Source organism: Octopus bimaculoides, chromosome 1 (genome assembly GCF_046866305.1).
Source record: "Octopus bimaculoides isolate indiv1 chromosome 1, ASM4686630v1, whole genome shotgun sequence".
NCBI classification, from domain to species: Eukaryota; Metazoa; Mollusca; class Cephalopoda; order Octopoda; family Octopodidae; genus Octopus; species Octopus bimaculoides.
In genome coordinates, this window is record NC_142928.1 from 82,156,439 (window position 1) to 82,173,731 (window position 17,293).

General features: G+C 36.5%; 1 long non-coding RNA gene across 3 annotated transcripts; it reads right to left on the reverse strand.

Annotated features, from left to right (window-relative positions):
• Positions 1-1,794: 1,794 nt before the first annotated feature.
• On the reverse strand, positions 1,795-17,083 carry LOC149137605 (uncharacterized). 3 transcript variants are annotated; one of them, XR_016242079.1, is made up of 3 exons: positions 9,680-9,824; positions 7,186-7,272; positions 1,795-2,803 (listed from the first exon to the last, which is right to left on the reverse strand). It is a non-coding gene; the product is annotated as an uncharacterized LOC149137605 (long non-coding RNA). The 3 variants fall into 3 exon arrangements; XR_016242080.1 differs by lacking the exons at positions 1,795-2,803; positions 9,680-9,824 and adding exons at positions 3,827-4,106; positions 16,373-17,083; XR_016242078.1 differs by lacking the exon at positions 1,795-2,803 and adding an exon at positions 3,827-4,106.
• Between the last annotated feature and the right edge of the window lie 210 nt (positions 17,084-17,293).

The window sequence follows — 17,293 nt, forward strand, 5'->3', positions numbered from 1 at the left end:
TCTCAAATAAAGTCATTTGCCAGCAAGTACAGCTACGAAATGTTCAAGTGGAAATTTGCTATGATATAGAGAAACGACATATATCACATTTGAAATAAAGTTGAAACAGTTTTGTTTGCTTGTTGTTAGTGGTGCATTTATTTGGCGGGAAGGAAACTGTGTGGTCTGTTCTTGGAATCAATTAATTTAACAATCTGTCATCTACTCGAGTCAAGTTTTTCATTTTTATTTCTAATTTCTAGCGTATTTTGTTATTTCTACGTTTTCATCCCTCCGTTCAGCTTCCGCTCGCTATTCCTGGCGCTGTGTTGTGCTCGGGCATCGAGGCCTCAGGCACTTTCTCCCTCCATCCTATTAGAAACAATTATCACCACTCCTTTTTACTGTATTTCCAAGATTATTCGACTGAATGACAAAGGTTCACTCATCAATACGTTAGAACAACCCGCCTTCAGACTTTTCTTGTTCCAGTTTCTATGCAAGTACAATGACTTCTATGTCCTCTGAACTAGAAAGCTTTGTACTCTTCCCTCCGTCCTGGTTCACTCGATATGTGTATTTCTCTTGTCATCCTTACCCTGTACTAAACAATGTTCAGTCCTTCCTTTCGAAATACGTCTCACTCTACGGGTGCAGACTTGATTTTAATATAGGCGGGGGTCTTACTGACAGGTATTCCTGGCCTTATGGAGACGCAGCGGTCTTGAAAACCTTGCCGTAACATATAAATCCATTATGTGAAATTTCTTTTCAAGGATTTCTATTTTGCATGAAATGGGAAGTTGTGAAGTTTTTACTCTTCTCAGTTGGATTCACGATTTAACAAAAATGAAATTGCTTTAGCCACTATAGAAACTATAGCATAAACCCACTAGAACATAACGATGTGCGATTTGCTGAAGAGATGACGTCAAACAATTTGAAACTTGTAGAGGAAATATCATTTTGGACAGTTAAAAACTTCATTTGAAAGCTGTTATAATTTATGATAGATACGTGATAAAAATAAATTGCGATAGATTTAATGGATTATGCACTTCAAATATTATTGTGTAAAAATGAATTTATATACAATTTCTTCGCAAAACAATTGATAGCACAAACTTTATTTAATGAAAACTATTTTACGAAGGGCAGATAATAATAAAACATTTATAGAGTTATTTCCCTTGATACAGTAACTCGACCGATTGTCTTGTAAATATGTTGAATAACGTGTTTTATAAAATAAAATAACTTTAGCTTGTTTAACTTCAAGGGAAATGAAACCTGATGTGTCTTTCCTCCAAGGAAAGAAAAGAAAACACGGATTAAAAATACTTTTGTAGCAATTTTTTTTAAAGAATATATCCTAGAATGTTATTATTCTTTAGGCACAGATCAGTCCTGACAAAGCAGATGAATCTATAGTCAAAGATATTTCGGCTCCGACAACATCGTGACAACGTCTTTTTCCAAAGTTTCGCATACAAGAGTACATTATCTAAAGTATCTTTCTCTTTTAAGACAGCTGGATATGATTTGAATTCTCGGAAGTTGAGAGACTATGTAGAGTCTTCGTAAAGTTTTTCATTAAACAATCACGGATAACTTTTCATTCAAGGTAGATAACTCTTCTTTATTTGGAAAATATTAAATTCTTCGTGGATTTAAGACACTTTAAGGCGGTGAGGTGGCAAAAAACACGTTAGCACGCCGGACGAAATGCTTAGTGGAATTTCGTCTGTCATTACGTTCTGAGTTCAAATTCCGCCGAGGTCGACTTTGCCTTTCATCTTTTAGGGGGTCGATAAATTAAGTACTAGTTGCGTACTGGAGTCAATTTAATCGACTGACCTACTCCTCCAAAATTTCAGGCCTTGTGCCTAGAGTAGAAAAGATTTAAGACGATTTGTTTTGAGTTTATTGTTTAGCTCCGGATAAGTCCTGATCAGGCAAATCTATAACCGAAAGGCCATTCAATAGTGATCTATCTCTTCCTCAGACTTATTTACTGGGTTTCATATTTTTACTCATATTATCTCATCAATCCTTATTTATCGAATGGCTAAGTTCACCTAGAGGAACTGGATCAGAATAGAGGCCAAAAGAAAATATTGTTCGACACACTGATTCATCTGCAACATCTTGCTGCGCGTGCATGTGTGTGTGTGTGTGCAGCTTATGCACAGTTTCCTCTCACTAAATTTTACACATAAAATACTGGTCATCTCGAAGGTTATGACAGGTGTTACACAATGGAATCATACGTTTGTGAAGCCAACTTCTTGAACACTACAGTTTGATCTCATACTTAAAATAGTGCAAGATAAAAAGAAAGAAAAAAGAAAAAGACAAATTCTTCAGTTAATTGAGATTATCTATGCTGAGCTCGCTCTGAAACCATGTGGTTTGGAGTGCCACTGTGCAGTACCTAGAGATAGTGTCTTCTATTATAGATCCGGGTCTTTCCATGCGTCGAATTCATTGGACAGTTGATAGCAGTGTATTTTATGACAATAGCCTTATCTGCTGATTGCCTCTAAAATAATATCCGTTCAGATAAACTGGCGACAATAGTCCCAAAAACAGAAACCAAATGTCTATGAGGTCAAAAGATTTCCACAACACAAACCACAATGTCTAATGCTACATTAAATAGCCGATTCACAGTTTATGCCAAGATGCATTTTCCAGTCACTATAGATTCATCTTATCCGCAAAACACTTCAGATTGATCTACTATTGGAACACCCTTCTCTTACATGAATTACGATTACAAGTAATCATATTTTCGATTAATGAAATGAAATTTGGTGATATGCTGTAAATAAATGTTAAAAATTATGTTATGCAATACTTGAATATCTTTTAACAACTTCTATTGTAAGGAAAATGGGCATTACAATACATACCAATATGTGCCTTATGAATACATTTGAGCACCATACAGACCGGGCAGAAGGCCAGCTAGTAGTATATAAATTAAAAATGATTGGTACTAGTGTAGGATAATTGTTTTCATAGTGTCATAGTGTTGTTGTCTAACGTCAGGTCAGCCTCCATTGAATAGATCTATGATCAAAGATGTTCCAACCTTGAGCTTCCCATCTTTGTGTATGTATATCTGAGACTTTATTTTCCAATGTATTCTTCTTTATTTAACTTTGTTGGACCTGTAATTATGGGAAGTTTGTCTAGTTTTTATAGCAGGTTGTTCATCATCATAGAAGTTCGAGAATTCATTGGCTCGTAGCTTCACTAGCTCATGGATTCCTGTTGTTGCTCAGGCCCAGTTGAGTAAACTTATAATGACTGGTATTTCCACCTGTGACCACTCCATCTTTTAAGACATATTTATGACTACATTAGCTAAGGCAGTAGTTCTTGGCCATTTTTTGTCTTTGTGGTGCACAAGAGATAAACTGAAAAAAATTTTGTTGTATCTCAAGTACAAAATGAAAATACTATTTATTGTTTACTTTCTTTTACTAATTCTATTTGTGTAGAAAAAAAATCATGAATAACAGGTTATTCAAGACTCTCAAGTGTTAATTTAGATTTTCTATAGTCTTAATTTATATTCTTTGAAACCAGGGTGCACCTAGCTATGGCTTTCAAAGCACCATTCAAAACCCACTGATAAAACATATCGTTTCTTTATCTAAGCCAATAGGGCATAATTTGACTGAGATTTTACTGCCATTTAAAACCATACAAAACAAATCGATTGACAGTGCAGAGGTTCTCTCGATAGTTTTGTATAATCAGCGTAGGTGTTATTTCTCCCGGCTCTACAAAATTTAACACGTGTTTATAACCGAGATATTGATGATAGAAACTGGTAGCTTTGTCGAGTAAACATACATATCACTCACTTTATTATTATTCTATTTCTTGGGTGAACGACTGCTTAATTGTTACTGTGTGTTTGTAGCCACCACAAGGTTCAGTCTTTGTTGTAGTGTGGTGGCTTATATGCATCAATGACTCAGAGCTATGCCAGAGGAGTGTTAGGTTCAGGTAGAACGTCCCATGCTTGACAGGTCAAAGGACATAGGCAAGATTAATATTGACTTCCAGTTCCCAGAGGTAAAAATGGGTTTACGTAGGGCCAACATCTCTACCTAGAAAAGAGTTAAGTTACAGAAGCATCAAAATCAATAAGAGTAAGAAAAAGAAAGCCTTCTCTCAGGGAAACATGATGTGGTCCAGCAAAGTCCCAAAGGAAAATGTAAGGTCGAAAAAGAAGAGACCTCGGTTGGGAGAAGCAGAAAAGATAGCCCAGAGTCGAGAAGAGTGGAGAAAAGTTAACGATGGCCTTTTGCTGCATCAAGAGAGAAAGGCTTACGATGAAGAAAACGAGTTCATAGTAACTAGTGAGTCAAATATTATTACTGCTGCATCATACTGTGAAGGCACATGGCTTAGTGGTTAGGGCATTCGGTTCACAATTGTAAGGTCCTGAGTTCAATTCCCGGCAACATATTGTGTCCCTGAACAAGACAATTTATTTCACATTGCTCCAATACACTCAGCTGGCAAAAATGAGTAATACCTGTATTTCAAAGGGTCAGTCTTGTCACATTCTGTGTCATGCTGAATCTCCTTGAGAACTACGTTAAGGGTACACGTGTTTGTGGAGTACTCAGTCACTTGCACGTTAAAGCTGTTCCATTGATCGGGTTAACTGGAACCCCTGTCGTCATAACCGATGGAGTGCCAAGCAAGTGTATCATACTTATGTTGCTTATATTGATAAAAAAAAAAAAGGACCTATACTGATTACATGAGGCAAAAATTTTGTACTCAGTTGCAGTCAAATTTCTAACAGGAAATATATTGTCAACGACACCTCTCGTTCATCTGATGAACTGCTGTGTCGATCTTAGTGAGTCTTAAACGCAGAAGATGAGAGATGCTTCAAAATATTTCATATTTCTTTTTTATAGGTCTACTTGTTTTGGAAGAAGAAGCTATGCTCATAACCTTTGAGGTGCTCTTACACCGTTAATGTTCATTTTGAATGGTTGCAAATTGACGAGTGTAAGAAAAACATGGACAGAGAAGGAATCCCAGAGGTTCAGGTTTTGTGAAGGTGGAACAAACAGGTAAAGGAGTTAATGTGGAGTCTGGGGAGAGGAGGATACAATATGGGGGCGAAAGGAGGAGAAATGACAGATTTAGGAGTGTATGGGTGGAAGTTGAACCAGCTTCGAGAAATAGGAGCCACAGTAGGAGATGTAGAACAGGTAGAGAGAGGGGGGCCAGGAGTGAGTGAGTGTGTGTATGTGTGTGAGAGAGTGTGAGTGTATATGTGTGAGAGAGAGATGATACAGTGCACATTTGGGCTAGACATACCGTATGGCCTTTTTGTTGGGATGTGGCCTAGATGTAGGAGTAACATTCCCACTGGGTTGTACTGAAGTATTTTCTGGCACTGAAGAGGAAGAACCGTTTTGTGATGTTGTCTTTGTTGTGTTGCGGATGAAAGTTCACCAGGAGAGATCCCCGTAATGCTGAGACCTAGCATTTGTAGCTGCGGACTTGAGGATTCTAGTTATACATAACCCAGAGGAGTATGGTCAATGTAACAATCCACCGTTTCTATCACTTACAGCTCTTTTCCTCCATTGACTCAACAATGAGATATCTACTTTATGCTTGTATTCGGGGAGAAAACAATTAATAAATCTGCTATGGGTTCACAATCAAGAATCTCAAACATGCGTTGCTTAAATCCACGAAAGCAACACTTGCGGAAATATCTTGATAGAAAGTTTTGAGTAAGATTGAAAATGACATCGATTTCAGACCTGAAAGAAACATTGACCGAAGAGTGAAAATCATGGACCGGTTTGTCATTGGGGATTTTTATCAAAGCCATGTTTAATCAAGGGAAAGACAGGATTTTAGTTAAAGAAGGGCCTTCAAAATACTGAATCAAACTTTCATTCACTTTCCTTTTTGATAATTTTTTCATGAAATAATTACAAGGGAAATTATTAAAGGACTGAACCAGTGCGTGTGTTTATTACCGGCATAATGCCTCTCCCAAGGTTTAATTGTATTTCTTTCAACACACGTATCCACATCAAGAATCTTGCACACGAAATACACATAAAAAATTAAAGTTGCATTTTATTAAAGTTATTGCAGGCCACAGTATGTGGATATGTATGTATGTGTGTACAATTTAAAGATTTGGCTGATGCTTCTAGCAAGTCGAACGACCACTTTAAATAATTGTGTAAAATGTAAAGACAAGAAATAAACCATAGTAACTGGGTATAAAGTAGTTGAGTTAAAGAGGCCATGTATATTTGAGAAGAGACAATAAATTTGAGGAGAGACAATAAATTTGTGAAGAGAGACAATAAATTTGAGAAGTGAAGCAATAAATTTTAACAAGAGAGAAAGATAATAAATAAGAGGCAAATGTATTAATACTCTTGTTAAGACTGAACTTAAGTGTTCCAGCCATGACAAGCCCATCTATTTTTTGTTAGACATAATGTATCTAGGGTTATATTATTTAAATATGACCTCCCTTTCTTTAAAGATTGTAAAATGGGATTTGAGGGAGATTTAGCTGGTATTTCTAGCAGGATGATTTATTGTATAAGCATTTCTTTGTTTATTCTTTTACTTGTTTCAATCATTTGATTGCGGTCATGCTGGAGCATAGCCTTCTAGGGTTTTAGTTGAACAAATCAACCCTATTATTTCTGAAGCCTAGCACTTATTATATTGGTCTCTTTTGCCAAACCACTAAATTACGGAGACGTTAACACACCAGCACCAGTTTTGATGGGGGTGGGATACACACACACACACAGATATAAACATATACAGATATATACGACGGGCTTCTTTCAGTTTCTGTCAACCAAATCCATTCACAAAGCTTTGGTTAATCCGAGGCTATAGCAGAAGACACTTGCCCATGGTGCCACGCAAACTTCTTACCACACAACCACTTTGTTCATATGCTTTCAGTCACTGGACTGTGACTATCCTGGGGTACCATCTTCAAGTGATTAGTTGCTCTTAATTCTGGGGTACTCATGTTATCTATATCCGTTTGCTGAATTGATGAATTACTTTCCAAAACCTCAATTAGTTGATTTTATTCTTCTTGCTTCTAGCCTTTGTCTGCTACTTTCATGGATAACTCATTTCATTGAAGTTTTCTTTAAAACTTACCGTATTTAATATGCGAGATCCAAAGACAGGGATTCTTGGTCACCAGGACGTGGACCAGTACTGGGTTGTGGGTCATTTGGTACTAGACTGTACAGAAAGAATAAATTTTAAAGCTTTTAAGTTCTATTATGTGTAGTGATTTCAAATTCTGGCACAAGACCAACAATGTCGGAGGAGGGGATAAGTCTATTACATTGACCCCAGTACTCAACTGGTACTTATTTTATCGACACCAAAAGGATGAAAGGCAGAGTAGACCTCAGCAGTACTTGAACTCAGAACGTAAAGACGGACGAAATGCCGTAAAGCATTTCTCCCGGTGTGCCAATGATTTTGCTTGCTCACCACCATGTTGTATTATATGTATTACAATGTAATAATAGTGGATACAAAGTACATAAAAGTCAATGGAATAATTACATTTGCATTATCATCATCGTTTAACATCCGCTTTCCATGCTAGCATGGGTTGGACGATTTGACTGAGGACTGGTGAACCAGATGGCTACACCAGGCTCCAATCTGATTTGGCTGAGTTTCTACAGCTGGATGCCCTTCCTAACGCCAACCACTCCGAGAGTGTAGTGGGTGCTTTTACGTGCTACCGGCACGAAGGCCAGTCAGGCGGTACTGGCAACGGCCATGCTCGAAATGTTGTATTTTATGTGCCACCTGCGCAGAAGCCAGTCCAGTGGTACTGGCATCGAACTCGCTCGAATGTCTTTTCATGTGCCATTGGCACAAGTGCCAGGAAGGCGACGTTGGTAACGATCACGCTCAAATGGTGCTAAAATGATTTATATATGTAATAATTAAATTATATATTATGCACTTTATTGTATTTTGTTATGCAAGTGATACCCCGGTTCATGGAAATATTGTCTCTCATGGAATTGGTCTGCGGTGCAAAAAGGTTGGGGACTGTTGCCTTAAAGTATTCCAGCTTAGCCTGCTGAATACACTCCTTAGACATTGTAGAATACTAACAGCCAGCCAGTTCGTGTCATGTTATCAGCAATGTTGTGTCACAGGAAAAGACACTTGAAACTCTCAAATGGACTAGCCATCTAACTGCACAGAAGTATTACTTCGGAAAGAAATAACTCGTTACTGAGAGCGGTGGTGACACTACATTATTGACAAGTAGTTTATTAAATGGCAGTGCTAGGTTCAAACTTTCATGCTGATCTGTAGTCTTCTCTAGAATCGTACGTGTAGTACATTGTCTGACAATCAACAAAGTTACCGGAATCTCTGATAAATGAGTTGAAAGCATTTCAGTGCTGAAATATCGTTGACTCCAAAGAAATCTTCAAACCTGTTTTTTAGTCACAAGTATAACTATTTAATCTATATCCCGTTTTTCATTTATCATTATTGAAAACAATTTTCTTTTCTTTTTTTTTTTTTTTTATCATTTACAAGCTCCTCGATAGGAAGACTTTCAGAAACTTAGAAGTTGCTTACAACGCCATTTCTTCAACCAGGGGTATATTTCCTTGTCCTCTGGACATATCACATGTTCAATTGCCTTTTCTTGTGTCTAGAGAGATCACATCGCTTCTGGCAACAGGCTACTTTTAGCGTACATGAATCCGTTGATCTTTTGAATCATTTTGCCTAGATTTTATGTTCTGGGAAGACAACCTACTTCCACTTTAGTAGTTCCTGCTATGATGTATAGTCTATAACTTATTCTATAATTCAGCAAGACTCATCCTACGTTTATTACCTTCTATCTTATCATATATTTCACTGATATGCTATATAATTGGGAACTTTTCTGTTTGGCTGCCAAGATTTCAAAAATCCAAATTTTATTGAAAATTTTAAAATTTGATACAATTACGTAGTTTTCCAAGCTGAATTGCTGGAGTTATTTCATTTATTCCAGAAATTAATAAAAAAAAGTTGTAGAGGTTTAAAGTTTGATTATTTTCACTCAGTCTGGAAACAGGATTTGGAAGCTGTTATTATGTACGTGACTGCACATTTTGTCAATATCCTGAAAACAGCATTTGTGTTTTTATATGAAACCGTAAACAAATGAATTACGCACGACATATAACCCTTCATAACCTTTTCATTTTTTGGAATTTTCAGAAAATTTTTGCGAATTTGTATTCTACATGTGAGACTTCATACGATTATGCAAAAATAAATTGTGAGGGTGCATGATTTAAGGCCTATTTAGCTGTTATTTTTAGCACATCTTTCAACAAGCTCAATGACAAAAAAAAACAAAAAAAAAACAGTAGGCAACACGTATTTTATAGTTTTAAGCATTCAATATGTATTTAACGCGATAAACAACACATTACAAATGAAATATTTCTCAAAATAAGAAACTTATAGCACAAACTTAAAAGATTTATCCAAAAACAAAATAGCACATTACAAATTAAATATTTAAAAAAAAACAAACAACTCAAAAATCTTCCCAGGACCAACAACCTTAACTGGATGGCAGATCAGGTCCTCCGCACATACTTACCTAGCATAGCTGTTATAAACAACTGCTGTGCAATGGCTCATCTCCAGTTTTTCAACACAAAACTGGACTGAAGTCAATTCCATAACTCATGAGCAAAGGAAAAACACTACAGTCCTAAGAGGAAGGGTGCCATCTTCAAACCATGTGTCTTTCCTCACTGACACAGACTCCATGCATCCTTGGTGCGTGCATCGTCAATACATATTCCCACCACTTTTCTTGTACTCATAAAAATGTTTCTTTGTTTTGCATAATTTTCTTTTGGATATAACACCTTTTTCTTCCAAGTACGAAACCGCATCCTCCTCTGGTGCATGACTTAAGGCCTGTTTGGCTGCTATTTTTAGCACATATGACAACTGGAACATATTAGTCAACACTTCATTTCTTGCAGACAAGAGTTCTCATGTTTGGCTTGTTACTATGGAAACAGGCACGAATGTGTCTATGGCTTACGATTGGCTAAAATTACCCAAATTTTTCAAACTTTAATAGCTAATAACTCTTTATTTATTGATTTATGGCGAAAATGATTTTCATGGCATTAATTAGCATGTAAAAGTGTATCATTACACTGACTATGAAATCAATTCGAACAGAAATTGACCTTGGCAGCCAAACGGAAAATATCCTATAATTGAAATTTTGCACTTGGAATATTTCGTTATCGTTATGCAAATTATACGTTGTTCAATTTATATAGAAAGATACTTGAAACCTGACAAACTGAATGTAGACCCAAATTCCACGAATGCTGATAAAACTTTTAATCACTGGTTTAGAACATTCACCAACTTTATAGACTCACTACCAGGGCAGGAAGGTAGGATTATCGATAAACTCAATCTTTTGATTATGTGGAACCGAACGTATACGAATTCATCAGTGAAGCTAAGAACTACGAACAAGCTGTGAATACACTAAAGAGTGTGTACATTAAACCAAAGAACATCGTAATGGCACGCCATCTTTTAGCCATAATAAAACAGAAACCAGGGGAATCTCTAGACTAGTTCTTAAACTAACTCAAAATATTAGCGAAAGACTGTGACTTTGTTGCAGTAAGTGCTGAGCAGGACGTGTACAATCAAAGAAACTAATTTCTGAAAATACACAATTGGAAAAAGTTGCTGAGCCTTCTATAGAGAAGGAAATTTGTGAAAGGACTGACTGTAAACCTATTGCAGCCAAATCGCGAAAATACTCGGAACGTGATCGAAAATTCATCAGGACAGAAGTACGCCGTTTAGTAGATGAGGACATTATTGAACCTAGTAACTCCCCTTGGAGATCGCAAGTGCTAGTTGTTCAAGAAAAAAAAAAAAAAAAAAAAAAAAAGCGAAGAATGGTGATTGACTACTCAGAGACGATTAACATATACACACAGCTTGATACCTACCCTCTTCCTAAAATTGATGAGTTAGTTAACACTATTGCCAAGTATAAAGTCTACAGTACTATAGACTTACGTTCAGCATACCATCAAATTCCTCTATCAGAGAAAGACCATCAACTCACTGCCTTTGAAGCTGATGGTAAGTTATGGCATTATACTAGGATGCCATTCGGAGTAACTAACGGCAGTGCATGTTTCCAACGTATAATGGACGATTTCGTGAGATACGTTCCCATTCATAGACAATTTAACCATATGTGGGAAAGATCAAAACGACCACGATGAAAATTTAGAAAAATTTGAAATTGCAGTAAAAAATGAGGGGCTCACCATGAATGAAGACTAATGTGTTTACTCAACAACAACTCTTAACTTTCTTGGATACGGTATCTCACACAATACCCTCAGCTCTGACCCAGAAAGGTTTGCTCCAGTCTTCAATCTTCCTATACCAACTGATCAGAAACCATTAAAACGAATAGTCGGTATGTTTTCTTATTATGCTAAGTGGATCTCCAAATTTTTTGGCGGAATATATCCTCTCAATAACGTACTAAAATTTCCTCTAAACAGCCAAGTAAAAGTATATGAGTCATTAAAGGTAGAACTAGCCAATGCTGCCATTCAAGTAATAGATGAGAACATTCCATTTACTGTTGAGACGGATGCTTCGGATTTTGCTATATCTGCGACACTAAATCAAAATGCAAGACCAGTCGCTTTCCATTCTCGCACGCTCCAAGGCAGTGAACAGTACCACTCCTCAGTTGAAAAGGAAGCCGAAGAAATTATCGAATCAATTCATCATTGGAGACACTGTCTTCTAGGTAGACAGTTCACATTAATTACTGATCAACGTTCTGTTGCATTCATGCATAATTATAAAGAGACGAGCAAAATAAAAATGATAAAATTATGAGATGGTGCATTGCGTTATCTCCATGCTCATATGATATTCACTATCGCCCAGGATTCAGCAACATTGCTTCGGATGCATTCACAAAGGTACGCTGTTCACATTAACTTTATGAGTTACATGCAGCACTGTGCCATCCTGGTGTAGTACGTCTTCATCATTTCGTCCGCAGTAGAAATCTTCTATATTCGTTAGAGAACGTGAACCAAATATGTAGGAATTGCTCTATATGTTAAGAAATGAAACCACAATATCATAAACCAAACTCAATTAACTTAATTAAAGTCATACAGCCCTTTGAGCGAATTTCCATCGATTTCAAAGGTCCGATTCCTTCCACGATGCATCCTTATCTCCTAACAATCATTGACGAATACTCTCGGTTTCCGTTTGGTTATCCAGTATCTGACACATCAGCTCAGACTGTAATAAAGTGTCTTACAGACTTGTTCTCAGTTTTTGGTATGCTCAGTTATGTACATTCCGATCGTGGAACTGCCTTTATGTCTACAAGATTGAGAGAATGGCACCTCAGTAAGGGCATTGCAACGAGTAGGACGATGCCATACAATCCCACTGGGAACAGTCAAGTAGAAAGATATAATGGTATTATTTGGAAGTCAGTACTACTCTCTTTGAAAACCCGTGCCCTTCCAGTATCTTTATGGGGAACAGTTCTTCCACACGCGTTGCATTCAATCAGATCTCTACTTTGTACGTCCACTAATGCCACTCCTCATGAACGTCTTTTTAACTATCAAAGACGTTCAGCATCAGCAACATCTATGCCAACATGGCTTCTTAACCCAGGACCTGTGCTTGTTCAAAGGAACAATCGTACTAACAAGTATGACCCTATCATGGACCAAGTTGATTTAATCGAAGCCAACTCCCAATACGCTCACGTCCGTTACCCAGACAGTCGCGAAACTAAAATATCCACAAAACAATTGACATCACCAGGGAAGATTAACCCAACTGATAACCTAACCCAAACATTTGTCCCTTAAGAGCCAGACAGAGTGCCAACTGAAATTTCTTCGCCTCCTAGAGATAACCGTCAAGAACAAAAAGAAGAATCCTCTCAGCTGCGTCGATCTCAAAGGATTCGGAAAGCTCCGGAAAGGCTTGATCTATGATATTTTTTCTTTCTTTTTTTTTTTCTAGGAGGGATTGAATGTTATGCTAATTATACGTTGTTCAATTTGTAATAGCGATTTGTATCTGTTATGCAAATTGTGCTAGGATTCGAGTGACTTCCCTTGATACAAAGAGTATGCGCATTTGACAGGGAAGGAAGAGAGAGAACAGCTATTTGGAATAACGTACGTTAAGTCAAGACTATAAGACACCTTTCTATTTAGGACTATAACTAGAAATTAGTTTCTTTGATTGTAATATATAAACAGGATTTACTGGTTATATATTACAATTATACAGTAGGATGTTGAAAGTTAAACCAACGGTTACTAAACTGCCACTCGCGAGCTGTATGTGACTCGTCTCAAATTCTAGTTTTACTAAAATAGCTGTAACAATCTACCAGACAGGTTTTAAAGCATAAACAATTATAATGATGACCTAGTAAAAACCTTCAACAAGCAGAAATGAATCAATCTACTTTAGTGAGTAAAATTACGTAAGGGTATATTAAAAAATATGTTGCGGCTCTTGAACGTAAAAAAAGTACCAAACATTTCATAGGATCATTTTGAAGTTTTTCTTTACGTAATTGTTTAGTCCGTCCGTCCATCTGGCACTAAATATAAGTAGATACATCACTAAACTGATATTACTGTTGCTTATAGTTTTGAATTCTTATCATGAAATTATATCATAGAAGTGAAGTCTGCAAACGTGATTTAACGCTGTTTTAAGGTGGGAAGCGAACATATGTAGATATGCTCAATACAAGGACAGATTGACAAAAACGTTTCACTTTCGCACATACACTACGCAACCTGACGACTAAGACAGACCGAGGAAAAGTAAAGACACAGTTACTAACAGGTCCTTACACAAGACACGCATATACACCCTAATGACAGAATGATAAAAAAAATAAAAAAAAGATGTGGGTACAAACAGTGTAATATACAAAGCCATATACACGCACACGGGACACTCATACTAAACACATGGATACATAGACACACATACACTCAGATACAGACGTGAATGCATACGCAAATAGAGATACATACCACAGAAGGACAAAATGAAATAGGCAGGACAAGAGGAGACGCATGGGACAGAGAATCGCTGAAGAGGTCACAGAAAGTGTGAAAGACCAAATAAATAGCAAGTGTGTTTAATTGGCAAAAAATGACCGTCTCAAGATATATCAATATCTATTTCAACACACGTTCTCACATCAAGTATCTTGCAAAACAAATACTTAAACGTAACAAAGGTCTTGTCATATTTCATTTGGTTAAATCATATAAAAATCTTGATTGGACGTCAATATTTTTAAAACTTAGACATGATTCGGAGTTCAGACCCACTGCCTGATACCTTGTGCAAGTGTCTTCTACTATAGCTTCGAATCGACAAAAGCCGTATGAGTGGATTTGGTAGACGGAAACTGAGAGAAGCCCGTCGTGTATGTATGTATGTGTATATATATATATATATATATATATATATATATATATATATATATATATATATATATATATATATATATATATATATATATATGTATACATATATATATATATATATATATATATATATATATATATATAGGCTGGTACTCCGTCGGTTACGACGACGTCCTTTGAAATACAGGTACAACAGAAACAGGAAGAAAGATTGACAGAAAGTTGTGGTGAAAAAGTACACCAGTGTTTTCGCACTATAAACACTCACAACTCCCGGTCAGGGAATCGAAACCGCGAGTCCGCTGCCCTAACCACTGGGCCATATATATATAGGATCTATTTTAAAACGGGGGCGCCAGTATTTTCTTAACGAAACACTTTGAAACTTGGGACACTGGTAGAATGTGTCATATAAAACATCTTTTACTCTTAGTCTTCTTAACAAAAAAAAAAAAAAGGAATTCGCAAGTTATTCCATGTTAAAGTTGTCGTATTTCTGTAATTTCAACCAATCACTGACGTCTACTCAGCTGAATAGAGTTATTGCTGGGCGGTCATAAAAATGTTATTCCCTGTGACATATTTCATCCGGTTTAATCGTAACTTATACGCATATATTGTTTATATAATAAATTACGCTGTGCGTATCTATGTGTGTAACAATTTTAGAGTTCGGATTCTAGAGTTAGGGTTACGGTTAACAGTCTAGTTAGGGTTAGGGTTAGGGGATTAATACGATATACACCGTTACAGCGCTAACTGTTTTCAACTGAATAGACGTCAGCGATTAGTAGAAATTATCGAAATAAGACAATTTTTTACATGAAATAAATTCGAATACAAAAATATTTTTCTGTTCTATAACACAAAATAGATAAGTATACGAAGTTTGAAAGTCTTTCCGTACCAAAAACACTACATAAAACATAAATGAAAACTGGCGCCCCCGTTTTAAAATAGATCATCTATATATATATATATATATATATATATATATATATATATATATATATATATATATATATATATATATATATATATATATATATATATATATATATATATATATATATATATATATATATATATATATATATATATATATATACACACACACACATTAGGTTGAAGCTGTGCAGTCCAGTGTTCTAGCTTTGCTTCGCTATCTACCCAGTCAGTGTGTATAAATGTGGTATTACGCAGCTATAAGTAGTTTAACACCTATTTCTAGCAATATGTGTGTTTCTAGCAGATACAGTCACAATTAGTGACGAGTAAATTTTACCTATACGGTTTATATTGCGCGCAGCTGCCTACATTAATTTTATAGTGTGTGTATGGTTAAAAGGTGGAGGCGCAATGGCCCAGTGTTTAGGGCAGCGAACTCGCGTTTCGATTCCCAGACCGGGCGTTGTGAGTGTTTATTGAGCGAAAACACCTAAAGCGTCACGAGGTTCCAGCAAGGGATGGTGGCGAACCCTGCTGTACTCTTTCACCACAACTTTCTCTCTCTCTTACTTCCTGTTTCTGTTGTGCCTGTAATTCAGAGGGTCAGCCTTGTCACACTGTGTCATGCTGAATATCCCCGAGAACTACATTAAGGGTACACGTATCTGTGGAGTGCTCAGCCACTTACACGTTAATTTGCAGGCTGTTCCGTTGATCGGATCAACTGGAACTCTCGACGTCGTAAGCGACGGAGTGCCAACTTGGCTTGGATGGTTAAAAGATTGCAATAATTAGTTGAGACGACCGTTAACATAGTAGCAACTTACCAGTACGTCGGGTGCGCGTCTTAATTTCGATTCATAGTTGGAGCAATTTCATTTATGATACTAATAGTTTTAGGAAAAAAGAGCCAACATTTAGACAGTTATTATTAACCACCATCAGTGTTGCGAAGAAAAAGTTGACTGGACTTGTTTATAAACAAATTAATACTTAATTGAAATAAACATGATATAACTAATACAAAGATTGTTCAGTTAAAATTAATATAAACAGAAAAAAATCCTTTCATATTGAAAGCTTTGTTACCATACGTCCAGTTTTACCCTGATTTGGCCTGTTTTTCCGTTTATGCGCAGCCAGAATTTGTACTTTTTTGTCGCTTAATAGCCAAGTAATTCTATGCATATATATGCAAATATGCGTGTGTGTGTGTGTGCGTATGTATGTATGTAGGAGAAAAGTCGGTAAATTTTGATATTAACACTCGCACGATTTTTACTAAGAAAAAAAAAAAAAAAAAAGGGAAGACTACCAAGAGTCCCAAGACTGGGATAAAGTACTTGCTCGAAGTACACCATTTAATCCAGTGTTTCCCAACCTATTTCGCCCCGGACCCCTCTGTAGCCTTCCAGTAATATGTAATACCAAAACTCGGGGGCATAACTACAAATTTCTGCTCCACGTGACTCTTGGTAGTTTTCTGTAATTTTTTTTCTTAGTGAAAATCGTGCTGGTGTTAATATGAAAATTTACCAAAATATAACCGTGGGTTTATAAAATTTTTTCAGGAGATTTGGCTGTTATTTCTAGCATGTGGAGTCCGAGCTTGGCAAGACTTCCGCCCGTCACCCCATCTCGAAAAAAAAAGTTTTTTCGACATAAACCCCCTTTTCGGGATCTTTCTGAAACAAGTAAAAGGTGAAGAAAACAAAAAAGTTATGCTACTCTTGTTACTAGGTTAATGA